Below are 27653 nucleotides of genomic sequence, written 5' to 3'. Positions count from 1 at the left end.
AGCAGCAGGACGGGCTACTTGGCCCGTGCCATTTCCAGGAGAACAGCCCTGGACCGGATACAGACACCTCCAGGCTGTTTCCTGCCCTCACCAGCAGCAAATTGAGATTCTGGTGGGGTTGCAGATTCACAGTTCAAACAAATAAATTGCTCAGCACAGCCCTCAACCCAACCCCCCTCCAGCATGCAGTCCCATCCAACCCCCCTCAGCAACAGTCCGCCAGCCAACCCCAGTCCCCCATCTGATCAGTGGAGAAACATACCTGTGCTATCCCCCCCAAACCCGAGCCCTGCTGCACTCTCCAGGGTTTAGCTGAAATCCCTTCCTTCCCCACCCTCCAAATCAGTGCAGTCCTCCCCGCCTTTGTTCCCTGCTCCCACTCTCCACCCTAATCAGTGCAGGATCCCCTATCTTCACCTGGTACCAGAGATCCCTCACTTCATGCACTGTGTCTCCCTGCCCCAGCAGGACCCTGAACCTGAGCAGAGCAGGATTGGGTCCCCTAGACCCAGGGGTGGAGAATCCCAGGGACTTTGCTCAGGGCTGTTTCTTTAGCAAACAGTCCAAGTTGGCTCCCCCCCTTATCCTACAGACACAAGTGCAACATGAAGCCAAGAGTCAGAGCCTGGCAGCTAGCTCAACCCCCAGCACACACCTTCACTTCACTCTCCTGCGGCAGGTGGCACTTCCCATTCCAGTCAATCCCCGCGAGCACTCAGGAAAAAACACCCTAAAAGGGCAGAAAATCTAAACATGACAAGAAAGGAGCCCCAAAGGAGAGGAGCCAACTGGCCAGCAGCGAGACTGTTATTAGCAGGTTCCAAGAAGTGCCCAGCCGCAGACCCACCTTAAGCCTTTCATGATCTTTTTAATAACGAGTAAATAAACACACCCTATCGCCTGTGGGTGAGCACCTGTCACAAAGCGAGCCTCTGAATCCAACCGATCAGTCTTCATCCTCAAAGGAAACCTGCATAGCACCTTCAAAAGAAGTCCAGGAGCTTAAATTCATTCCTCTGCTAGACACTCAAAATCACGGACTGAACAGAGACACGGGATTTATGGCTTTTTACAACAGTCGGTAATCCCCTCTTTTTGCCCTGTGACTGCAGAGTATTTAACCGGCCATTCTACCTTGAACGGTCCCTTACAAAATGTGCTAATTACTGATGCTAAACAATCTGTTCTACCTTAGCCCAGAGAACCTTTCCCAGACCTGAAGAAGAGCATGGTGTGTGGCTGGAAAGCCTGTCTCTTTCACCAACAGAAGTTGGTCCAGTCAAAGATATTACCTCACCCACCTTGTCTAACCTTTCAATATTCAAGCAATTTATTTAAGAGATCCTTTGCCCATTAAGAAACACGTTATGCTGAGCGCCATGCAAAAATAAAGAATCCGTGATAATTATGGCCACCAGATGCATCCCCTCTCTTCCCTGGCCCTCTAACCTCATGCACAAAGATATTGCCCATGGTCTTCAGTTTTGTAGACAGTGAAAATGAAAATCATAAAGGAGCAATCGCAAGATCTACAATTATCACTCCCCCCCGCCCCCCTCAGTAACAGCACTTCCCAAAGAGTTAAAACCCACTGAACTCTTGTGGGGGGGGGGGTCTGCATTGTTTTCGATTAATGGTAGTTCCCTCCTCTCCACCAAGCTATTCTTCATAACAGAAAGGTTCTCCTTCAGCAGAACAGATTCAGATACAATGGTCTATTACAGAGAATGCCAGACAAAGCTGCCTTCTTTCAAAATGGTGTCATCTCCTCTTCTTCTCAATGGGAGAGAAGCCACACCTGGCCTCACTTGGTGGCCATTTTGAGAAGGGCATCTCTCTTTACTTCCTCAAAGTGCAGGGCCCCACCAGCTTCCCTGAGGGATCCTGTGGCTTCAGACCCATCAAGAACAATGCAATATGGAGGCCATTCTTCCTGACAAAGTTTGTTATGAAAAATAGCCATTAATCCTGAATGTCTTTGCAGACGCCATCCATTCAGCCAGATCTACTCAACAGGTAGGCCACAAGGGAGGGGGAACTGGTGTATCTGAGCACACAGGGTAACCAGTCGGGTGGTATCCTGCTCTGGTCAAACAAACAAAGCAGCTGTAACTCTACTGCAATGGGCCCATATGCGCGGGCTACTTTGTGCTTCAGACGGAATGAACAGAACAGGGAATCATCCAGTGATCCATCCCCTGTCACCCATTCCCAGCTTCTGGAAAACAGAGACCACGGATACTCAAGAGCATGGTGTTGCATCCCTGCTCATCCTGGCTAACAGCCATCGATGGACCTATCCTCCATGATCTTATCTAGTTCTTTTTTGAATCCTGCTAGCGTCTTGGCCTTCACAACATCCTCTAGCAAGGAGTTCCACAGGTCGACTGGGCATTGTGTGAAAACACACTTCCTTTTGTTTTGAACCTGCTGTCTATTAATTTCATTGGGTGACCCCTAATTCTTGTGTTATGAGGAGTAAACAACACTTTATTTACTTCCTGCTCACCAGTCATGATTTTACAGACTTCATTTTACTCATCTCTTTTCCAAGCTGAAAAGTCCCAGTCTTTCTAATCCTGCCTCATATGGAAGCTGTTCCATGCCCCATATCATTTCCATTGCCCTTCTCTGTACCTTTTCCTATAGCTTTTTTGAGCTGGGGCGACCAGACCTGCACACAGTATTCAAGATCTGGGCATATCACAAATTTATATAAAGGCAATAGGATATTTTCTGTCTTGTTCTCCATCCCTTTCCTAATGGCTCCTAACAGTCTGTTGGCTTTTTTTGACTGCCACTGCAAATCGAGTGATGTTTTCAGTGACACCATGCCACTGTTACTCCTGGGGGGGGATTCTGCGTCCCTGTGGGGTCACACAATTCATTTGGCCTGCATTTTTCTGTGCCCCCCATGCAGAAAAATGCAAATAAATAAATTAATTTTAAAAATCAGCCTCTTCCCTGGGAGCTGGAGGATCAGCCCCAGAAACAGGGGCGGGGAACCGGGTATACGTGTGTGCCTGAGTGAGTACTGTTGGAGGGAGCGAAGCATCTTCTTTACGCAAGAGGCAGGCTAGAGGCACAAAGAGCAGCCCTGCCTGAGTTAATGGATTCATTCTCTGAGGCACTAGCTGCCTGCCTTACTGTAGTAACATTGTTAAAGTTTCAGAGTAGCAGCCCTGTTAGTCTGTATCCGCAAAAAGAACAGGAGGACTTGTGGACTTAGAGACTAACAAATTCATTGCAGCATAAGCTTTTGTGGGCTACAGCCCACTTCATCAGATACATAGAATAGAACATATAGTAAGAAGATATATATACACTACACACACACACACACAGAAGGTGGAAGTTGCCATCAAGTTGCTATATAATTGCTTAGATAAATGTGTGTAGATATCTATGTTAGAAAGTGATGAGTGATGTTTTTCTTACTTACTAGACAACAATAATGATTTTGTCCAGCCCTCTCCCAATTCTCCTGGGTCCAGCTCTCCAATGTGAAGACATCAGCAAGTCCCTCTACTGCTCCCGTGTTTTTAGCTCTCTGCTCTGGCTTCGAAGCAGCAGGCAACTCCCTCTCCTGCCTTCAGTCCTCTCCAACCCTGCTTGCTGCTCCTGTACCTTCAGCCTTCCCCCAGGAACCAATGCTCCAAAGCAACCCTCCCTCCACAGGTCTGTCTCCCTCACAGCCTCCCTGGTGCTGTATAACCCCAGATGGGAGCACCTGCTCTGAACCTACTTCATTCCCTGGGGCCTGACACCCTGTGACACACACTGAATGCACGACTGAGGCCTCTAGGTGCTACCCCAATAAACATGAAGAATAAATAACAGCCTGCACTACACTGACTGAGATTACTGAGAACCACAGGTTAATATCACTGGTGCTTAACAAGCTGTAGAGTATGAAAATGCATGTTTCCAGGTCTGTTTTTAGGATTTTTAGATCCTGCTGTTGGCAGTGTTCAAGCAGAGCTGGCTGGAAGTTTGTCATTATTTTTAAAATGGAAAATGGGCTTTTCCGACTAAAAAAAATGTTTTCACCGTGCACTGAATTTCACAAACAGTTTTGGGGGTTTATCATAATAGCAAAACCCAAATGCTTCCATTTCTGAAAATCAAAAGCCAATAATGCCTTGGGTTTAAGCAACAAGTTTTTGGATGAAACCCGCCCCCAACAAATTGAAGCAATTGGGCAACACCCCCCCGGCCCATTTATTAACATTTTTCATGAGGGGGGAAAAAGGTTTCCATTCAAGTGCTGGTGAGAGGGAGCCCGGTATCTCGGTCAGAATCAGACAGGGACTAGACCAGTGATACTCAGACCCCAGCAGGTCAGGAACCAAATTAGCCATCAACCTTACCCAAAAGAGCCACAGTCGTGTGAATCCATTGTTTCACTTACTAGTCATATTTAAACAGTGTGTCAGGGGAAATATTTAAGATTACTCTCCCAGCAAGTAAGTTAATATCAGGGCTGCCACACGGGCTGGACAGGAGGCGAGGTGTACAGAGAGAGAGAGCGCACGCCGGAAACTACACCTGGGTGTCCTGCACAGAGCCGCTCCCCTCCCACAGCAACACCTGCATCGTCTCCTCCTGTGAGGGTGAGTGTGATGCGTGGCCCTTTCTCTGCCTCGGGGGGGCTGGCTGCTCACCTTGCCAAGCGCCGTAGGGACAAGCAGGATTGGCGCTAATGCGGAGGAGCAGCAGCTGTGGGGGCTCCACAGGGCTCTCTCCCAGTCCCAGCTGATGTGCCTATGTGATCCTACCGGGAGGGGGGTGCTGGTCTGCCGGCCCTGCAGCAGGCATGTGGTGTCCTCCCGCTGTGGGGCTGCTTTAATTCACCCTCACACAGCAAAAACCAGTGGGAGAGCATTTTAATCTCCCTGGACACAAAGTCATAGACTTGAAAGTTGCCATACTTCAAAAAAACCCTCAAAAACAGACTTCTGTGCGAAACTGCTGAGCTGGAATTCATTTGCCAGTTGGACCGTATCACACTCGGCCTGAGAAAAGACTGGCTCACAACAAAAGGTTCTCTCTCTATTTTGGCATTCACAGCTTCTCATCAACTCGTAGGAATGGGCCACATCCCCCCCCTGATTGAATTGACCTCCTTAGCACTGGTCCTCCACATAGTATTGCGTCACCCCCATCTTTGCAGGTATACGTTTATTCATCTGCCAAACTGCAGCTTGCCCCTCTGCATCCGAAGAAGTGGGCTGGAGCCCACAAAAGCTTATGCTCTAAGCCAGCGGTGTCCAGTACATTCGCCGCTAGCCACACGTGGCTCACAGGCTATTGAATTGTGGCTTATGCATGTGGCTTTTTTATATAATGTGGCTAATAAGAAAAATTCAAAACCACAAGCGTGGCTAGCATCAAATTTCTATTGGAGGCCGCTGCTCTAAGCGATTTGTTAGTCTTTAAGGTGCCACAAGACTCCTAGCTGATTTTGCTGAAACAGACTAACACAGCGACCCCCTGACATATGATGCAACATGTCTACTGTGGAGAGGAAGTGAGGCTAGCGCCAGCTTTACTGAGTCGTTCAATATGGGAGTCCCCCTCTTGTAGACGGACTTAACCCCCCCCCCCAAACACTCGTACAACGAGCTTCCCCCCCCAGAGCAAGATCCCTGCTCACTCCACACATCCAGAAGCACCCGGGGAAAGGCTGCTCCCCTGGGAACCTTGGTTCACGGCTCCGTGCAAGATAACTTCATGAGTTCCCACCAGAGTCAAAGCCTGCTGATGGGTTACAATAAATCACCGTGTTTTAATATCACGTGCTGCCAGGAGCCGCTTGGAGGCTGTCCAGAGAATCGCTGAATTGCGCCGTTCGGCCCTAGGGAAATCCCGTGGAAGAGGCGTGCGGAGCCGCTGCTGCCCCGGGACACCACCTGGGCGGGACCCTCCAAGGGCCCGCAGGGTTCAGCCCCGCGGCTCTGCGCTCAGCCGGGACCGCGCCTGGGGGGTGTGCGGGGCGGGGGCAGACAGGAGAGGCGAGTCCCACCGGAGGGGACCGGATCACCCGGCCCTGCGCCGCCGCCCCGGTGCAGGGCGCTGTACAAGGCAGCATAAGAGGCGGCCCTGGTCCCGCTGCACTCCAGGGGCGCCCCCCGCATCACACCCAAAGCGCACAACAGCCCCGCCCCGCCGCCCCCTCCCGGTCAGGGGGCGATCCGGGCTCAACCCGCAGCCCCTCCGCCGCAGGGGCAAGGCGCCCTGGCCCCCCGCAAGAGGACACGGGGCTCAGCGGCGACCCGCCCCATGGAAAAGACGGGATCCGCTACTCACCCCGGCCACATCAGCCCGGCGCCTGCAACCCAATCTGAGCCCAGGCCGGCAGCTAATTAAATAGCCACTTCCGGGCCCGCCCCCTGAATCTGACGTCCCAAACCTCCCCCCCCTCTGGGGAGGAGACTGGGGCAGCGGTTTGCAAACTCCCCCCCCACACACAGAGCGGCGAGCCACTGTCCAAAAAAATCCCCCCCATCAGCGGGGCAGCTGCCGATCTTTTCTCAACACAGTGGCAGGCACCCGGCCGCACACCCCGAGTATTGCCGCTGCGAGGAGACACGCTCCCCAAACCACAACTAGACGCCCGCTCACAGATGATGCCCGATCAGCACCCAGAAGGCGCAGCTGAGACCACCGCCTCAAACCAAACCCATAAGCGACTGTGTCCCCAAAGCTTACAACTGAAGAGACCAGCCAGACAAAGGACACAGCAGGAGGGGAAACCTTCACCCCATCCAGCAAAAGAGACCAAAATGTCCCATCCTGATCCTGTTTTCCAAATGAATTCTTAGCACCTTACACTGTGAGCACCTGCTCTGCTTTACCCACTCCCATCTTCCTGTTACAGTGTGAAAACTTAAGCCACACACAAGGCTGCAAGATCAGGGCCATAGTATTTAAATACCAGTTAATTACAAGTTTCAGAGGGGTAGCCCTGTTAGTCTGTTTCAGCAAAAACAAAATGAGGAGTCCTGTGGCACCTTAAAGACTAACAAATTTATTTGGGCCCAAGCTTTCGTGGGCTGGAACCCACTTCGCCAGCATCTGACAAAGTGGGTTCCAGCCCACAAAAGCTTAGGCCCAAATAAATGTCTTAATTAATTACAAAGTGATCGAGAACAGGTACAAAGCCAAACATTTTCACACACAACTAGTCAGAACTCGAATCAAGATTTCCTCAATAAAGCCTTACAGAACCGCACACCCAGACAGAAAATAGCCATATACAGGGAATACGGCACTGCATAGACTGGAACAATTATAAATCACTTATAATCATGACGACATTTTGGGAAAATTCATGAGAGAACATTAGTCAGCTACAGTTTCAGACCACACTCCCACCTGCTTGTGGATAGAGATCCCAACAGTCAGCAAATCACCCGCAGAACAGCCAGTCCCTCTCCACCCATTAGACACCTTTCTGTTTAATACACCCTCTGGATCATAACTTCTGGAACCAAATGACTTCTCAGCTTTTGCCCCCTCTGCTCTGGGAAAGATACAAAACTGAGTATCTGGGAACAGGGGTTAGAATAGAAACTACGCCTAACTTTAATTATAGCAGTGGTTCTCACTAGCTCCCCTGAAACTCTAGGAGAAGTTCAACAGGAAACTCGCTCACCTGATTATTTTTCACTGGGGCAAACAAAAACCTCATCTCTCAGCTGAGCCTGAGGAGAGAGAAGAAAGATCCTCTAAAGAATCAAAGGAGTAGGGAACTGAGACTTGAATGAAGATTTCAGTTTATTTGAGGGCAAGGAGAGCAACTGAATAACACCTATCTGACTGACAATGTTCAGTGACAGTCTGTCCACATGTCTGGGAGCTTTCCTGAAAAGAAAGTACCAGTAAATTAATAAAGATAACACTTAGGCTTTAGTCCTGATTTCAGCCATCGGTGCAAACCCCACAAATAGACAAGGAAAACTAAGATTGTCAGTGGGGCATTTTACCCGCTGCATGAAAACTAGGTCAGAAGCAGAAATAATCCCTGTTATTTCAGGCTTGGGACCTTCCCGCAGTTCTGCCAATGCACTTCAGTCCCTGACCCCCAACTTTCAGCTATTCCAGTCCTGAGAGGCGATGCCCCACAATCCAGAAATGCAGTCCGCTCTGCTGTTCCAGCCCTGGGTTCACCACACATACAGAGCTCTGCTGATGTCCCTCAACCCTGGTCCCAGACCCACAGGCCCCTGCTATCCTCACTCTGGGCTCCTCCCTTTAATAATAATAATTAACTATCCCTCTTGCATACATATTATCTGCACACCTAGCACAGCTTTAAGATGCTAAACAAATCTGTGAGTCAAATAGAAATAGTCATGCTCTCCTTGTAAATATTAATACAATCTTTTCTGATACTGGAAAGGACAGTAAGAGGCATTCACCCAGGCTTATGCAATTTCTCTGCGATGTCCACTCTAAATTTCATTAATACTTCACAAACGTAGAACAATAAAATATGTAATAAAGTGACACAAACAGCAAAATCAAACCACAAACAAAGAAGTTACAACACTGAGAATATGAAGGGAACTAAAACATCAAGTGGTTGGTTACGGGGATTTTAAATGAGTGTTTAGGACCCACGCTGTGCAAATGCAACACAACCCTGTAAAAACAGGCAAAGTTCTCCTGGTTTCACATTGCATGTGTCACCAACTCAAAACCTCACAGTGAATTCACTGAGTTTTTATAAGCCCTGGAGCACATTAACACATAGCTTGAAGTTTGCAGACAGACCTGTGCTTCAAAGAGCTTGCAAATAAGGTCTTTATCCCACAAAACACCTAGCAGCACCCTAGGGTGACCAGACAGCAAGTGTGAAAAATCAGGATGGGGGGGGGAATAATAGGAGCCTATATAAGAAAAAGACCCAAAAATCGGGACTGTCCCTACAAAATCGGGACATCTGGTCACCCTACAGCACCCCCACCAAACTTGGTGCTGCTTACTACTTAAGAGTCAATGGGAGTACTCTTAGGCTTAGAGGAAACTATCTGCAGACCACCCACGGACCACAGTTTGAGAACCTCTAAGCTAGAGCCAAAGACCCCAAGGGACTGGTTTCACGCTCCTCTAGACCAGCCCACAGGAGTATAGCTTGGAAATCCTGCTTTCTTCCTGCAACAAACCTCTAACCCTTGCATGCCTAGGCTAGTCTTGTCCTCTGTTTCCTGACACCCCTAGCAAGAACCCTCTTTCTCCTAGCATGGGTGTCTGTTTACTGGGAACTCACCAAGCAAAACCTAGTGCTTGGAGCCCCCACACAGCTGTGAGCTCATGCTATGAAGAGCAGGCTACCAAACATCCAGGACGGACTGCGCGGTGTCACTCTCCCACGCTCAGTGACACCACGCAGCGGCTGCGGTGTGTTATTAAATGATGTGCACGTGCCCTGAGCTTTACGTAAGGGCAAGAATGATTCTACACAAATCAGTGACTGAATACTGACAGCCTGGAAACAGACATTACAAAAGCAGGACATTTGAGGTTCTGATAAAACTATTTTTTTAAGCTGGAAAAAGTTTTGGAATGCAGAGAAAAGGTCCCTCAAATATCCCCAACTCTGCCCCTGTGTGTGCGCCACCTAAATGATCACAGACGATCTTCCAGTTCAAGGGCTAAGGGGACCACACAGTAGTTAACATGCTAAAATTTTCTAGTGTGGAGAAAGCCTAACACTTCATATCACAGCAGAGACCTATGGTCTGTGACCTTCCTAGTATAATTCCCTTGCACCAACCACTGGGAGTTTCACAGCCAGTTTAACCTTTTATTATCCAGGGGCCAGACTTCTGGCAACTCTGGACATCTTAAATCTAAATACTCATGGAGATTCAGTTACACAAACCCTACTCTGTAAACCATGGGGAATACTGGTAAAGAGGCCTCCATGCCAGATGGAGATTTCTTAAAGTTCACTGGCAAACTACCAATTTTAAATTACAGTTAAAGATGTTCTTGGGCAACAGACTGGGGTCGTGGCCAAATCACCAAGACACACAGGAAGGCAGATATCAGTTCGCTGAGATGTTTGTAGTCAATACAGACTCCTAGACTTTAAGGCCAGAAGGGACCCATAAATCTACTTGACATTGGTAAGACAAGGGATGGTAGGCTGACGGGACAGATCAGTGTTCGTGGGTGACGTGACGACAGTACGCCTGACATTGTCAGCATTACCCAAGTACTTCACGACATGCTTGTCAGGTCAGGACTCAAACTCCCAACTATACTGTGAAGCCCTGACTCGGGCACCTGCTGAATGTGCCAGGAAGCGAACATCAAACGGTCCAAGTCATATTTGAGGAAGACAACAGTTTAATTTATCTCTCACAGACCAAGGCTAAGAGCTCCCCTCCCATACACACTCCCCATTTACCCTTAATGCACCCTACGATAAAAATCCCCCCTTTCCTCCCTGTATTCCCTAACACTCCCTCTCCCTGGGTGGGGAAATAGTCCTGTCACAGCCAACTGAGATCCCCACAAGATCCTTTTTCCGCCCAGGAACACACTGAAAAGGGGGGCAGTGGAAACAGCAACCAAATCCCCCCTCCCACAGTCCCTCAAGGGCTCAGGGGAGAAACAGAGAAGGGGAGAGGGGAAATGGGCTGGGGGAGAAACAGAGAAGGGGAGAGGGAAATCGGGGAGGGTGGCCCAGGAAAGGCAGATGGATGAAGTTTCTCTGCAGTGGCATTTGGGGTGAGGTGTACGAGGCAGGACATGCAGCTTCCTTCCCTCTCCCCCTCCCTGGGTAGGGCTGAGGGATCTGCAGCTAAAGGATTGTAGATGGGGCTAGAGGAGGGCAGGGGGAGGGAAATGAGGCTGTTTCACTCCATACCAGCTCTGGGCTGGCTCCTAGATGGGCCACACAGCAGGGACAGTTGTTTTATTTCTCTCTCCCCCCCTTGGAAAGACTTTTCCAACTTTGCGGGGATGGGAGGAGGAATAAAAAACAAACAAAGCAGCAGCTGAAGAAGAAGACGACTTAGCCCAGGCCCCTCCCCTCCCTCCAGCACGGCCACAGGACGCTGGGCCAGGAGCAGCAGGGCCTTGCCCAGCACGCCTTGTCCCCGCCGCCTGCACCCATGTTCCTTTTCGAGCCTCCCTGGCTCAGCAGCCCTGCAGGACAGGACTCAAAGTGGTACCTGGAACTGCTGAGCCCTGGGGCCCCGATGCTGCTCCGGGCACAGAGCCAGAGCCAGCACGTGTTCCCGGAAGGCCGCAGATGCCCCCAGGGATGGGCGCGTGAGAGCTGGGTTGGCTGGACAGACATGGAGAGAGAGTGGCACAGGGAGATGTGCGAGCGCACTCAGGGGAGGGAGGGTGGGAAGGAGGAAGCGTCCCCAGGCCACCGCTCCCTGTGTACTTCCCATTCCCCCCCAGGAAATTCCGACCCTAATTATCTGTTCTCTCCCCTGCTGCACATCGGGCACTCCATTTCTCTTTCAGCCCTTTGCCCCAGCTCAGACACCGATCACCCCCCTAATGCTCCACACGCCCTTGTGCTCACAAGATCTAGTGCAGACTAGAAACCAAACCAAACCCAACCAGACCAATCCAGCTGTGACAACATCTTCAAATGCACAATGCAATCCTGACGTAGAGCATTCCCTGTTCTGGTTTCCCCTCCCCACTCTCTAGGCTCTACCAATGCCCCTCAATCCCGAACCACAGCCCCTTCCCCTCCCCCAGCACCCTCCTATTCAGTTCCTGAAACCTCCCTACAGCTTTGCTGATGCATCTTAACACTGATGTGTACCATCCCCTACGACTCCAGCTCTACCTTCTGCCCTTCTCCCTGGACACCACCACCGAGTTCTGTCGAGGCACCTGTCTTAGTTTGCCCCACACCAGTACTTCTGAGGGGAGCAGTCCCCTCCAAAATGCACTGATAAGTTTGCCTCTCCTTACTTATCCCCGGAAGACCAGGGAGAAGGCCTGCAGGTGCTGCAGAGTCTCTCCACCCTTCCATAGAGAAGTATAGAAATTCAAACTATCCTAGGACTCCGTGGGCCATCAGTGCTTAAGCCAGGGGTGGGCAAACTTTTTGGCTCAAGGGCCACATCTGGGTATGGAAATTGTATGGCAGGCCATGAATGCTCACGAAATTGGGGGTTGGGGTGCAGGAGGGTGTGAGGACTCCGGCTGGGGGTGCAGGCTCTGGGGTGGGGCTGAGAGACAGTGCTCTAGGCTGGGATCGAGGGGTTTGGAGGGCAGGAGGGGGATCAGGGCTGGGGCAAGGGGTTGGGGCACGGGAGGGGGTCAGGGGTGCAGGATCTGGGTGGCGCTTACCTCAAGCAGCTCCCAGAAGCAATGGCATGTCCCCTCTCCGGCTCCTATGTGGAGGCGCGGCCAGGCGGCTCTTCGCACTGCCGTATCCGCAGGCGCCATCCCTGCAGCTCCCACTGGCCGAGAACCCATTGGTGGGGGTGGCGCTTGGGACGGGGGCAGCATGCGGAGCCCCCTGGCTGCCCCTATGCATAGGAGCTGGAGGGAGGACATGCTGCTGCCTCCGGGAGCCACGGCACACGCGGAGTGTGGCAAGCCCGCAACCGTGCTCCTTGGCGGGAGCTTGAGGGCCAGATTAAAACGTCTGAAGGGCCGGATGTGGCCCCTGGGCCGTAGTTTGCCCACCCCTAGCTTAAGCAGAACCACCCATAGTACTATATGCAGCTACTGTGACAGGAGAGTGGGCCTAGGCCTGCCCCCTCACCTGAGGGGGAGGAGCCAGCTGGACCCTGGCCACAACTGAATGCTGGGGACAACAAAGGAAAAAACAGGGATGGGAGCGCTATCAAAGGTTGAAAATCAGAGATCCGGAGGGGGACACAAAGCAGAGAACCCCCAAGAGCCCCCACCGCTCCTCAAAGATGTCTAAGGAGTCAGCGGGCACTGCCCAGAGGAACTCTGCCCGGAGTCATGGCTGTGCAACGGACCAGAAACAGGTCCCACAATCACAAAGCAAACCCTGTCCAGCTTCCTCCTCCTCCTCGAGTGATGGATGGCCACCTTGGTTGAGGAGGAGGACTCACAGCTTTGTGGGGCTACAGATGGGGTCTGCACAGATCAGGAGATACGCAGAGAAGTGCGGCCAGATCCTTAGCAAGAGGTTCTGGAGGAGCCGGAAGAGGGGCTGCAACCTGATGCATGCTACATAGATGTGCACCAGGGTTTCCCTCTCGCTGCAGAAGGGACAGGTCTCAGGGGAGTTCATGAACCACGCCCGGTCCATGCTCGTGCTCACAGCTCCATGGAGGAGCTGCCAATAAATATCCCTGGTGGGTAGAACCGGCCATAGTGGGGAATCAACAGGGCGCTACTCACATGTAATAATTTGCAAGTTTAGTGCCCAAGAGAGTGGAAGTTGGGCAATAGGGGCGTATCAGACTGCTTAAAACTGGGGGGGGAGGGATTATGGTGGGGCTGTTAATAACAAACTGAACAGAAATGTAAAAGAAAAAATTTTTATTTACTTCAAAGCTGAATGAACATTTGGGAAAAGGCAGTAGTTGTAGGAGATGCAACACTTCAGTTAAGGTGTGAGAGCTGTTGTGACAACTGGGCCTACCCAGTGTACCCCTATTGTGAGCTTCACTGTGAAAAAAGATGTGAACGTTCCTGAGAGGTTCCAATAACCATGAAAAATAGGAGAACCAGAAAAAAAAGCTGGATTAGTCTAAACCGAAAAGGCCACGTTAATAAAATCCAAGGGCTGTTAAAATTACGCTGGGTAAAACCGATGTGGAACCAGAAGCGAATAGACCACAATTAGTGTGACGGTTATTAAGCCTAATTGCAGACAAAATAAGGACAGGGATGAACTACGATGCCCACTTTCCTGCTCCTTGGGTTTCCTTGGGGGGGGCGGGAGGGGGACAGGACATGATCAGTTCAGATAGTTCACTTCTATTCTCCCTCTCATCTGCCCATCCTGCCTTGCAACATAGCTCATCCCCTGAACTGCCAGCAGCATCACCATTCATCTTGACTCACCTAAGGACTTCCTTCCTGAGAGGAAGTCTGGCTGGCTGGCCATAATCTTGTTCAAGGAATTTTGTTTTCATCTGTGAGTGCTGAAAGTCATCACATTATCATGCCACGCAGCCCTCAGCCCACCAGTGGGGGTATTCAACTTCCCACACTGCAGAGGTATGTAAGATCCTGCATCGTTTTCCCTTCCCATGTTGTGTTATCTTATGCCCCCCTTCTTTTCTTTCCTTCTACCCTCTCTCGCACTTTCTAGACTTTTCACTGAATCCTGAAGTCAACCATGCTGGGTTCATCCACGCCTTCCTGGTCTAAGAAAACAAACAAAAAAACCCCAAGCAAATAGCATTCCTGACCAAATCGGTAAGCCACAATCCAAAGAGCAGGTGTTGTGGTTGACTTGTCAGCCAAAAGCCACCTACTCCTACCTAACCAGTGATCCAGCGTGCCAAAAACATGAACAAAAGCCGTATTTCACCCATCTTTTCTATCTCCTCTTCTCCAAATTGTGTGTCTGGTTGTTACAAACAGGATCCGTAAATACCCTCCATACACCAGAGATGAAAGTAAAATTAACCTTTTCCTTTTCAAAGAAAGGCTATTCTGAAATTAGAGACTAATATTTTGCCTCCAGAAAAAAGTTTTAAAAGTTTTGACTGCTTGTTTTGCATAATCTCTCACCCAATTTCAGAATAAATGCCTGTTTTAATTTCTTGTTCTTTCTTCTCTTTAATCAATAAACTTTTAATTTAAATAAATGTTTTGGGGTGTTTGTCAAGTAACAATATGTATACAAGAGAGCTCAGAGTACATCCTCAATGACCCCTAACAATCCCCCCAGCAAAATCAAGGACGAACATTCCTGGTACCCAAGGCAAAAAAAAACACACCCAAAGAGATACAACAAAACAAAAAGCACACAAGCTTTCCAGGTCACGTTTAAAAAGGCATTTGGGGTCCCTCCTTGCAGGGCCCCTGAGCCTGACTCAATCAGCCACCAGGAAATGGACCCATAAAACGCTCTTTATAACTGAGCTGAAAGGGGGTTTATCCCATCTATGCTGGCAGTTAAATCAGATTCCCCTCCCCTTTGGCTTTGGGGGCAGAGGGACCCTTTGCTGAGATAAGAAACTGCCCTATTGCTAGCATCTCTGGGCCAAGTTCACCTTTGGCCTGTCCTTTGTATAGTCATTTACACCAGTGCAAAGTGAGTGTGAAGTGCAACCAGATCAGAGGCAGTGCTGTCCAGTGGATAGAGCACTGGGCTGGGCATCAGGAGACCTGAGTGCTATTCCCAGCTCTGCCACTGACCTGCTGGGTGACCTTAGGCACATCACTGGACTGTGCCTCAGTTTCCCTTCCTGACACTTTCTGTCGGGTCTATTTAGAGTTGGCTTTTCATGTGTGTTTAGTGTCTCACATGCTGCAGCCCTGATCCCATGTGGCACGGTATCAAATGCCTTACTGAAATCTAAGTAAATTAGATCCACTGTGTTTCCTTTGTCTCAAAAAATCTGTTACCTTCTCAAAGAAGGAGATCAGGTTGGTTTGGCACTATCTACCTTTCGTAAAACCATGTTGTATTTTGTCCCATTTATCATTGACTTCAATGTCCTTAACTACTTTCTCCTTCAAAATTTTTTCCAAGACCTTGCATACTACAGATGTCAAACTAACAGGCCTGTAGTTACCTGGATCATTTTTTTCCCTTTCTTAAAAATAGGAACTATGTTAGCAATTCTTCAATCATACAGGACAAACCCCTGAGTTTACAGATTCATTAAAAATTCTTGCTAATGGGCTTGCAATTTCGGGTGCCAATTCCTTTAATATTCTTGGATGAAGATTATCTGGGCCCCCCGATTTAGTCCCATTAAGCTGTTTGAGTTTCGCTTCTACCTCAAATATGGTAATGTCTACCTCCATATCCTCATTCCCATTTGTCATGCTACCATTATCCCTAAGATCCTCTTTAGTCTTATTAAAGACGGAGGCAAAGTATTTGTTTAGATATTGGGCCATGCCTAGATTATCCTTGACCTCCACTCCATCCTCAGTGTTTAGCGGTCCCACTTCTTCTTTCTTTGTTTTCTTCTTATTTATATGGCTATAGAACCTTTTACTATTGGTTTTAATTCCCTTTGCAAGGTCCAACTCTACTTGACTTTTAGCCTGTCTCACTTTATCCCTACATGTTCTGCCCTCAATAAGGTAGCTTTCCTTGCTGATCCCTCCCATCTTCCACTCCCTGTATGCTTTCTGCTTTTTCTTAATCAGCTCTCTGAGATGCTTGCTCATCCAGCTTGGTCTACCACTCCTGCAGATGAATTTTTTCCCCTTTCTTGGGATGCAGGCTTCCGATAGCTTCTGCAGCTTTGATTTAAAGTAATCCCAGGCCTCCTCTACCTTTAGATCCATAAGTTCTTCAGTCCAATCCACTTCCCTAACTAATTTCCTTAAGTTTTGAAAGTCAGCCCTTTTGAAATCAAAAACCCTAGTCGCAGATTTATTTTTGTTAATCCTTCCGTTCAGTTTGAACTGAATGAGCTCATGATCACTTGAGCCAAGATTATCCCCTACAACCCTTTCTTCTATGAGGTCCTCACTACTCACCAAAACCAAATCTAAAATGGCATCCCCTCTCGTCGGTTCAGCAACTACTTGCTGAAGGAATCCATCAGCTATCGCATCTAGGAACATCTGAGCCCTATTATTATTACTAGCACTCGTCCTCCCGTCTATATCTGAGAAGTTAACGTCTCTAATGATCACGCAGTTTCCATTAGTATTTACTTTATTAAAAACATTAAAGAGGGCTCTATCCATATCCAAATTAGATCCCGGCGGTCTATAGCACACCTCAAACACTATCCCAGGGGAGGCTCTAATAGTTTTCTTCCCCAGTGTAATTTTTGCCCAGACGGACTCTGTCTTATCCATTCCATCACCTCTTATTTCTTTACATTCTACCTCCTCACTGATATACAATGCTACTCCACCACCTTTACCTTTATTTCGGTCTTTCCTAAACAGCACACACCCTTCAATACCCGTACTCCAGTCATGACTACTATTCCACCATGTTTCTGTTATCCCTATAATATCCGGTTTCACTTCCTGCACCAGTAGCTCTCGTTCCTCCATTTTGTTACCTAGGCTCCTCGCATTGGTGTACAAACATCTTCATTTTTGCTGTTTGGCCTCGCTCACATTCTGTACCCTATTAGGCAGGTCATTCTACAGCCAGTATGACCTATTAGACTGGTATCCACACTGCCCTTCCTCCTTATACACACTCTCCTACCCACGGTTGTATCCTTTCTTACTTCATTTTCTTCCCTCTCAATGCTAAAATCTGGCGTGGAGACTACCTGGACATCTCCCAACCATCTCCCCCAAATTCCTAGTTTAAAGCTCTCTTAATCAGTTGTGCCAGCCTCCATCCTAGAAATCTATTTCCTTCCCTACTCAGATGACGTCCATCCCGAGAGAACTGTCCTCTTTCCATGAATACCTCCCAGTGGCCATACATCCCAAAGCCCTCCTTATAGCACCACTGCCTAAGCCATCTGTTGATAGTCATAATCTTGTCACACCTTTGTTGCCCTTCTCTAGGAACAGGCAGAATCCCACTAAAGATTACCTGAGCCTCCATTTCCTTAAGCGTCTTCCCCAGCCTAGCATAGTCTCCCTTAATACTTTCCAGTAAGAATCTAGCCGTATCATTTGTTCCCACATGAAGGATAATTAGGGGATTCTTTCCTGCTCCCTTTAAGATCCTTTTCAACCTCAGGTCTACATCCCGTATCTTAGCACCTGGAAGACAGCATACCCTTCTATTCTCTGGATCAGTTCTGATTACAGGCCTGTCTATTCTTCTCAATAAAGAGTCCCCGATCACACAGACCTGCCTTTTCCTGGTGATGGTGCTATTCTCCAGTCTATCCCCTGTTCCCTCTGGCTGCAAGTTCTTCCCATTCCTGTTCTCCCTTGTAATCCTCTTCAACCCATCCTGTATCCTCTTGAGGCTCATATTTGGTGTAGTCTCCATTGACTCTTCCCCCCCTGCCCCCCTTTTTTTTTTCATAGATATTTAGGTCAGAAGGGACCATTATGATCATCTAGTCTGACCTCCTGCACAACGCAGGCCACAGAATTTCACCCACCACAGCTGCAAAAAACCTCACACCTATATCTGTGCTATTGAAGTCCTCAAATCGTAGTTTAAAGACTTCAAGGAGCAGAGAATCCTCCAGCAAGTGACCCGTGCCCCATGCTACAGAGGAAGGCGAAAAACCTCCAGGGCCTCTTCCAATCTGCCCTGGAGGAAAATTCCTTCCTGACCCCAAATATGGCGATCAGCTAAACCCTGAGCATATGGGCAAGATTCATCAGCCAGATTCTACAGAAAATTCTTTCCTGGGTAACTCAGATCCCACCCCATCTAATATCTCATCACAGGCCATTGGGCGTATTTACCATGAATATTTAATTACCAAAACCATGTTATCCCATCATACCATCTCCTCCATAAACTTATCGAGTTTAATCTTAAAGCCAGACAGATCTTTTGCCCCCACTGCTTCCCTTTGAAGGCTATTCCAAAACTTCACTCCTCTGATGGTTAGAAACCTTCATCTAATTTCTAGTCTAAATTTCCTGTTGGCCAGTTTATATCCATTTGTTCTTGTGTCCACGTTGGTACTGAGCTTAAATAATTCCTCTCCCTCGCCGGTATTTATCCCTCTGATATATTTATAGAGAGCAATCATATCTCCCCTCAACCTTCTTTTAGTTAGGCTAAACAAGCCAAGCTCCTTGAGTCTCCTTTCATAAGACAAGTTTTCCATTCCTCGGATCATCCTAGTAGCCCTAGGACTAGCCGCTCTTCTCTTCTTCCTTGCCCTTCCACCTTCAGTGACTACCTGCTGAGCCCCTTCTTCATTTTCCAACTCTGCAAACCTGTTCTTGAGCTCTATTTCTCCTTCACTAGCCCGTCTTTTCCTCTGCCTGGTTCTTTTAGTCACATGCTTCCACTGACCACTTTCCTTACCCAGTCTCCCCTTAGAATTCCTCAGTCCTGCTTCCATCTGCAAGTCTGAGCTTTTCCCTTCAGATGCCTCATGTCTTTGCTCCATAATCTGCTCAAACCCCTTCCTAAACTCAACCAGACTTTCCACCTGCATCTCCAAACCTCGGATCTTTTCCTCCATCAGCTCTATCAGATGGCATTTCATGCAGCCAAAACTCTTACCAGGTACCCCCTCCAGGATCATGTACATACCGCAGCTTCCACATCCAGTCATCTTCATTGCGTCTTCCACGACATGGGTCACTCCCACTGCTGCCTCTGTATCTGTCATCGCCTTCCCACCTACATCCTGTTAATCTGGGAAACACAAACCACATCAAAACACCACCACCCACAGCAAAAACAAACCCCAAACAAGCACCACAATACAAACTCCCCTCAAACTCCCCTGTTTGCAGCTCTGTTTGCTGGCTTTTGTGCTGCTGCCTTTATAGGACCCCTAGTCAGAGAAGCCCTGCCCTCGGTACGGAGATATAGAGCTAGGAGGTACCTAGCTAGCAGTGTCACTAAACCTGTCTGCACTGCACGGTTATCCGCTCAGCACTGGCTATTCCCGAGGTCCTGTCCCACAGTGCACTGGGCCCAGTGCATTGTCCCAGACCAGCTCCTCTTTGGTTGTTCCAAAATCCTGTTCAGGAACGCTGAGGGGCTCATCCCCAGGACTTTGAAGTCAGCAGCAACTGCTGCCCCACACAATTGGCAGGGAACCGTGTGTGATGTCACAACATCCAGGGTGAGCTGTCGCTCTGAGCGCTGTAGGACTGTGCTCTGGTGAGGCTCCGTGACCAAGGTTCAACTAGTCACAAGATGGGAAAAATAGCACCAAAGAAAACTAAGGAAACTGGTGCATAAATAGCACTCCAGAAAGCTAAGGAATCTGGATCACGTGGCTTCTCAGTGTTTGTAGAGGAGGCTTGTTTGAGACAGAAAGAGGTCAGGTGGATAGGGTTATATCAACCCTGCTTCCAGCTTGCCGCATGGGGGTGTTTTCAGGGAGCTGGTGAAGGCAGAGACAGCTGGGGTTAGGATGAACGACTGGGCTATTTTTTAGGTCTTTGCAGGTGACAGGAAAGAATCCCACTGGGGTTCAGGAGTGGAGGATAATTCAGGTGCCTGAAGTATGCTCAGTGCTGATGAAGAAGGGGTGAATCTCCTGAGTGCCAAAGGCCCAGAGTAGCAGAGTTAGACCCATAGGGCCAGATCCCGCTCTCATTTACACCAGTTCTGGGGCACTGAAGTTACCTCAGAGTTACCTTGGTAACCAGGATGAGAATCTGGCTCTCAGCCTCCAGGGAGCAGTGAGAGCTGCCCTTCCCTCACTGCCCCACCCTCGACACCAGTTTCTTGATCACCGCCAGGGTACAGTTGGATTCGTAAGAAACACTGTAGCCTGCAGGGCTGAGATACAATTTTGCTTTGTTCAGCGTGAATCCCACACCAGCCTATGAAACCTACGGTGAAAGTTCACAGTGTTGGGATGCCCCTGTAATTACACCCCGTGTCCCTGGTTTTGGGAATAAGTTCACAGCTTCTGCAGATGCTAACTAGTGGAGAGAGGCTTGGGGGGCTGGGGAGGGGTGGCACACCTGCTCACTGCCTGAGGCCGGGCTTCCTGCTTCGCAATGCAGAAGAACTAGTTTGTCAGCTGCTGATGCTGGGCTAATACACTTGCTCAGGGTTAAAAATTAATGTGTGCCCCCCACCATCCGCTCTTGTATTTGTGCTAAAGGGATCACACTTAACAACTACACCCTGCCTCAGAGGCATTGGGGAGAGACTGGGAATTCCCCAGGGCCTCGATCTAGAGATCCAGGATCTCAATATTAGCCACAGACGTTAAAAAATAAAACCCCCTTAGGACTATAGCCCTTAAACCCTTAGCTCTAACCCAAAGCTCTTCTGATCTAGTCTCATCACTTTAGGATCCACAGTATGAAACACAGAACTTCTTTTGAGATAGTAAAGAGCTTTACGTTCGCTTCTACCTTCTCTAGCTCTATAACTCTGAGTAAACCAGTTTGTCAAGAACGATGACATAGTCTGTGTGTTGTGAGGGCGCCATCATGAAAAGGGGGGAAATAAATACCAAATGCTACAGACAGAAAAGTGCGCAGAGCTAGAGAAAAAGCCCTTGCTAGCACTATTTGGGTTTTCTGCTTTCTAGCCCAGGTGCCACTCCGCCTGCTTTTAAACCCCAATGACTCAGTTTCCCTAGAGATTTTATTTTGCATGAGGTGAGGCAGAGTGAGCTTTTAGCACCAGAATGTTTTTTTCTGTTTCTCTATTCATGCACAAACTTACCAAAATATCACCAAGAGAGGAGGCTTCCTCTTTATTCAGAGCCCCAAATGGGCTTTGTTCTAAACAAGTCTTATCGGAGTATTTGTTATTCCCTTTGGGTGCATTCTTGTGGTCAATTCATTTCCTTTTTATGCCTCTTTTGCTAGTACAAAAGCACTCCATTGCAATGCACTGTTAAACACCACCACGTATAGCTGCAAAGCTGGCTGCTTTCAGAGTAACAGCCGTGTTAGTCTGTATTCGCAAAAAGAAAAGGAGGACTTGTGGCACCTTAGAGACTAACCAATTTATTTGAGCATGAGCTTTTGTGAGCTACAGCTCACTTCATCAGATGCATACTGTGGAAACTGCCTCCCCCACTCTGAACTCTAGGGTACAGATGTGGGGACCTGCATGAAAAACCTCCTAAGCTTGTCTTTACCAGCTTAGGTCAAAACTTCCCCAAGGTACAAAATATTCCACCCTTTGTCCTTGGATTGGCCGCTACCACCACCAAACTAATACTGGTTACTGGGGAAGAGCTGTTTGGACACATCTTTCCCCCCAAAATACTTCCCAAATCCTTGCACCCCACTTCCTGGACAAGGTTTGGTAAAAAGCCTCACCAATTTGCCTAGGTGACTACAGACCCAGACCCTTGGATCTTAAGAACAATGAACAATCCTCCCAACACTTGCACCCCCCCTTTCCTGGGAAATGTTGGATAAAAAGCCTCACCAATTTGCATAGGTGACCACAGACCCAAACCCTTGGATCTGTGAACAATGAACAAGCATTCAGTTTTCTTACAAGAAGACTTTTAATAAAAATAGAAGTAAATAGAAATAAAGAAATCCCCCCTGTAAAATCAGGATGGTAGATACCTTACAGGGTAATTAGATTCAAAACATAGAAAAAGCTGGCTGCATCTCAGTGGTGCTTGAAATACTTCCTTTATCACCTACACGGCCCAATCCCGATTCCCTTTCAGTCAACTGGCCTTCCAATGGGACCAGGAACAGGCATCTAGTTTATGAGAGGTGATCACTTTAAAAAAAAAATCTTGGCAAGTGATTTTGGGGTCCCAGTTTGAGACACCTGAAAGGGGCTTTGTTTTCAAAAAGTGCTGAGTACCCACCCTCTGAAAGTCAGGCTTCTTTAAGTTCTCACACCCAAGGACACCAGTCACTTTTGAAAACCTTGCCCAGGTTTTAGCGCTTTGGAAACCCTTCTTCTTTTAGGGTTGCCAAAGCGCTAAAATCTGGTCTCATCCAAAGCCCATTGAAGGGTCTCATCCAAAGCCCATTGAAGCCAACGGAAATATCGCTGCTGATTTCAGTGGAGTTTGGATCAGGTCCTAAATGTGTAATCCATTGGGGGCCTGCTGCTGAGGTCAATGACAACTCTCCCATCAATTTCAATGGAACCCTAAATTATCTATGTGACCACTTTTCCCCTCTCCCGTGTAAAGATTTTACACCCTAATAGATTTGGTCACTCCCACCTGTGGGAGTAATTTGTCAGATTCTCTGCTAAGTTTTTTCATTTCAATTATTGGGCCAATTTCCAAATAGTGAAGAATGGGGTTAAAGTTAGCACAGAGGGAAATTCTTTCAGTTTATTCTACAAAAGCTGCACTATTTCAGTAGCATGGCTCCTTCTCCATGTCTCGAAGGAAGGGAAAGTGGGGGTAGAAATCAGCTCCATGTCCAGTGACATAGGTTGGCTAGATATGAATTCAGGATATTCTACGTGTCCAACACAAGAGCCCCACAGTCAGTCCATCATAAATCACCAAAATGCAACAATGGAAATTTATCACGCTGGGCATGAACTATAACTGATATTTAATACAGACTTCTACATGTCCTGGTGGAAACATGCTTATAAGGAAGTACAACAATACTCAATATTAATAGTACATAACATACCACCAGGACTTCTGTGTTTACAGTCATTATTTTGAGGTCTTATTGATCAGTTTTGTTGTGTTTTTTGTTTGTTTGTTTGTTTTTAACATAAGGGCAGAACCCATTTGTACTCTCCCTGAATTGAGGTGCCTGATGTACATGCTCCAATATTTCAGTGATTCCTCTTTGGGATGCAATCAGACTTCAGAAAAAAAGGCAGACCAGCTACAGTGGGGAATAAAAATGGTTCAGACAAGCTGTGAGAAAGAGCACCAAAGGAGTCACCCCCATGCACTATGGGCACCAGAAGTTACAATCTGGAATACTACTAGGAAGGAAAAGGACACAGAATCAGGAGACTCCATTGTGAGGGATGAGATTTTTCCCATACCCCCGATGCATCCTTCTTCCAGCGAGAAAACATCTCATTACTATATTTTACAGTTCTAGTCCCAAACACTGAAGCTTATTCTAAAGGCTTTGGCAGTGCTGGACCATGCTGTAAAACAGCACAGTCTTTCTTCCTTTTTTTTAAATGAAGGATCAGAGAATAATTCTGGTGCCTGCCCCATCCCTCAGCAGGCTCAGAAGTTTTCTCTCCCAGCCCCTCAGTTCTGCAGAGAGTCCCACCCCAGCGAGATCATTGAAGACTGTGAGCTCAATCTCGAGTCCCCAGTACTCTTTTTTATTAAGTCCTCACTCAGGGCTATCCTCTCATCAGAGTCACTGGACTGAATTCTTTTCTCATTCGCTCTCAGTGTGAATCGGGAGCAACCCCACTGGAGCCCCTGGGCCTGATTCTCCTCTTGCTCACCCTGGGCATATATAAGGAGTAAACTCCACTGAAGTCAAGAGATAATCAGAATCAAACATAGGCTACAAACGCTGGTTTAACCAAAATTGTTTTTTAAATAAAGGTAGTTAAACTGATGAAAACTCCTGGGTGGTCATTCTGAAAGCGGTTTACAACTGCCTTATATCAATTTAATTTAATTCTGTTGCTGAATTTAGCTTAATCGAGAGAAGCTAGTTGTAGACAAGGCCCTGTTGGGAGTTTGACCTGAGCAGACTAGATGAAAACTGAGTAAGGGCTTCAGGAACTAGCTAAGTACAGGGGTGCCTAGTGGGATTTTCAAAAGCGCCCACAAGGATAGGTGCTTTGTAAACCCCACTAGATGCCTAGCAGACCCAGTACAGCCGTTCTTATTCACTGACACCATCTGTATGCTCAGCACTGTTCAGAATATGCCAGAAAATATAGTCCCTGAGCCAATGCATATAAAATGTGTAGCCCTGGATAAGGTGGCTCAAGATATTTAAGTATGAAGTGTATAATTATTGAACATGTTAATATCTATCAGTGGAGGCGCTGATGGCAATAGAAATTTTACCTGATTAAGCGCTGGAAGATTTGACCCTCCAACTTCCTTTCTGGACAGTTCTTCCTCTTGAGCTCCTGTGCCTGTTTATTTTCCTTTCCTCCCTGCAGTGGCCCTGATATATCTCAGAAGACTCCATTTTTTCCCTCAGCTTTAAAATGTGGGATTTTCTTGGTGTTTGGTTTTAAGTACTCTCCTGTGAGAACTGCAACTCAATCACCGTAGTGTTTTTCTTAAGAGCCTTCAGGAAAGTAACTAGTCTCAAACAGAAGTGAAAGCAGTGTTTTCAACTCTCGTGATTTTGTCACGAGTCTCACAATAATTTTTTTTTTCCTTAAAGCCCCGGCTCCTGGAGTCAAGTGGAGATGTGAGGATTTCAGCCTTCATTCTTAAAGAACAAGTAAGTTTCTGGCCCTTGTAGCTGTGCAGAAAGCTTCACAATGTGACCCCAGTGCACCCTAAAGGCTCAAAAAGCAGAAGGCAAATAAAAAGAACACCACATCTATTACTTTTACATAATATGATTTTTAAGCCAATCTCACGATTTTTGGTGAGCCTGACTCATGATTTTTAAACATTTGGGGTTGGCAATACTGTGAAAGTAAACTGAAAGTGTCGGTTTCATTCCTGTTTAAAGTCAATTTCTGGTCTAGTCTATTTAGTACGGTAACACCCCAGGCAGGTGCAGGTATAAACTCATGGGGGCTTTGCCCTAGTAGGATGTTTTCAAAAGGTAAATGATCTATTTCAAGCTTGGTGAACTTCAAGAAGTAAGTGGCTTAAATGATAGAAAGCAATCTAGATTTTTCTACAATTGTTGTATTCAAGAGTAAGAATATACTTTAAAATTTTAAGCCTAACCAGTGTCCCTTAAGTGACATGACACAAGATATTAGAACATGTTAGCATTAGTGCTGAGTATTAGAGATATGAGAGAGAGGGAGAGGGACAGGTAATTTTCTAAGTTATTGTCTGCAAAAAAACCTAGAGTTTTCAGTTGCCTAAGTAGCCCCTGCAATCACAGTTAAAGTTGTCCCCCCTTACCAAAATCTGAAACGGCATCCATGACTGAGTGTGATCTTACTCTGCAAAGATCTTCCCTATTTTTGTCTTTGCTTGAAAGAGCAGGAAGGGCAAGGAGTTCACGGCTTTCTTTATTTCCTTTAACAATTTTTTATGCCACTGTTGTGGTTACCACGGCTGACACTCTCTTCATTTCACACTCAGCAGTAGGTTTTTCATAAGAAGTCAGTCAATTCAGGAAATAAACAGCCCACCTGCCACACAGCTGTACTGGGGGTTTTTAACCAGTATTTCAGAGGGCCTGTCCACACAGTAGGATAAAAGGGGTGTTTCAAAAGTGTGAGAGCTAACGTGCTTAAAACTCTAGTGTAGATAGGTCGCATTGTATTTCAACATGTGTTAGCTGGTCAAGGTAAACGACAGGCTACCCACAGCTAGCACATGTGACAATGCAACTTGCCCTGTCTGCACTGGCATTTTGAGATGTGTTAGTTGTCAAGTTTTAAACATACCACTTTTATTCAGCATTGCCAGCCCCAAGGATTCAAAAATGCTGAGGCAGGCCTCCAAAAATCGTGAGTTTAATAATAATACATGGTGGGTTCTTTCTTTGCCGTCTGGTTTTTGAGCCGTTAGCAGTCACATGCAGTCACAGAGGGCTAGATATTTACTTTTTCTTTTAAAATGAAAGCTGAGATTCTGTCTTCACTTGACACCAGGAGCTGCAGCTGTAAGAAAAAACACTAAATCTGATAAGACTTATGATGTTATCATGAAAGTTGGCAATACTGACAGGCCCAGACAGAGCTAACCAACCACCACATAAAGTAAACAAACTCGGCAATAATCAGACTTAGCACATACCTCTCACGAATCTGGCTCACTAATGAAGAAGTCGTCACAACATAGCAGTGGGCTAGGTCATTACCACCATCCCCATTTTACAGATTGGAAAACTGAGGTAAGGCAAGTTTATGTTGTGTCAGGCCACACTGGGAGTAGAAGGCAACGCCTGCACTAAAATTTGGGCATGCCCAGTTCCTCTAAAAAAGATACACATTCCCAGACTCACAACTCTGAAAACCTTCTAAGCGGCCTCTTTATTTGTTCCCTGTGGTTCTATTATACACTTGTTAAATGCATTAGGACAGGCTATTTACCTAGTTCCACAGTTTTAGACCCTTTCTGCGTCTGGTTTCATAAGAACAAAGAACATAAGAATGGCCCTACTGGGTCAGACCAAAGGTCCATCTAGCCCAGTATCCTCTCTTCTGACAGTGGCCAGTGCCAGGTGCCCCAGAGGGAATGAACAGAACAGGGAATCATCAAGTGATCCATCCCCTGTTGCTCATTCCCAGCTTCTGGCAAACAGAGGCTAGGAACACCATTCCTGCCCATCCTGGCTAATAGCCACTGATGGACCTATCCTCCATGAATTTATCTAGTTCTCTTTTGATCCCTGTTATGGTCTTAGCCTTCACAACATCTTCTGGCAAGGAGTTCCACAGGTTGATTATGCACTGTGTGAAGAAATACTTCCTTTTATTTGTCTTAAACCTGCTGCCTATTAATTTCATTTGGTGACCCCCAAGTTCTTGTGTTATGAGAAGCAGTAAACAACACTTTCTTATTTACTTTCTCTACACCAGTCATGATTTTATAGACCTCAATCACATCTCCCCTTAGTCGTCTCTTTTCCAAGCTGAAAAGTCCCAGTCTTATTAATCTCTCCTCATAGGGAAGCTGTTCTGTACCCCTAATAATATCTGTTGCCCTTTTCTGAACCTTTTCCAAATCCAATATATCTTTTTTGAGATGGGGTGACCACATCTGCACGCAGTATTCAAGATCTGGGCGTACCATGGATTTATATAGAGGCAACATGGTATTTTCTGTCCTATTATCTATCCCTTTCTTAATTATTCCCAGCATGCTGTT

At 47.4% G+C, this 27653-nt stretch overlaps 1 protein-coding gene across 8 annotated transcripts in view; it reads right to left on the bottom strand.

The window, feature by feature from the left end:
* Window positions 1-27653, bottom strand: part of LOC141998549 (C-type lectin domain family 2 member A-like) — a 54615-nt gene that overhangs the window by 11659 nt on the left and 15303 nt on the right. For 5 of the 8 annotated variants that reach the window (XR_012641847.1, XM_074971415.1, XM_074971411.1 and 2 more), the window contains exon 3: window positions 19316-19420. The exons of 1 other annotated variant lie outside the window; for it this stretch is intronic. The gene's annotated coding sequence lies outside the window, so the exon portion shown is untranslated. Of the gene's footprint in view, window positions 1-6309; window positions 6382-19315; window positions 19421-19613; window positions 20305-27653 lie in introns of those variants that run through there. 2 more of the 8 variants (XM_074971412.1, XM_074971414.1) reach the window with 2 other exon arrangements.

This window comes from Natator depressus, chromosome 14 (genome assembly GCF_965152275.1).
Source record: "Natator depressus isolate rNatDep1 chromosome 14, rNatDep2.hap1, whole genome shotgun sequence".
NCBI classification, from domain to species: domain Eukaryota; kingdom Metazoa; phylum Chordata; order Testudines; family Cheloniidae; genus Natator; species Natator depressus.
The sequence above is the reverse complement of the archived record's forward strand: the minus strand, read 5'-3'. Positions and strand labels throughout refer to the sequence as shown.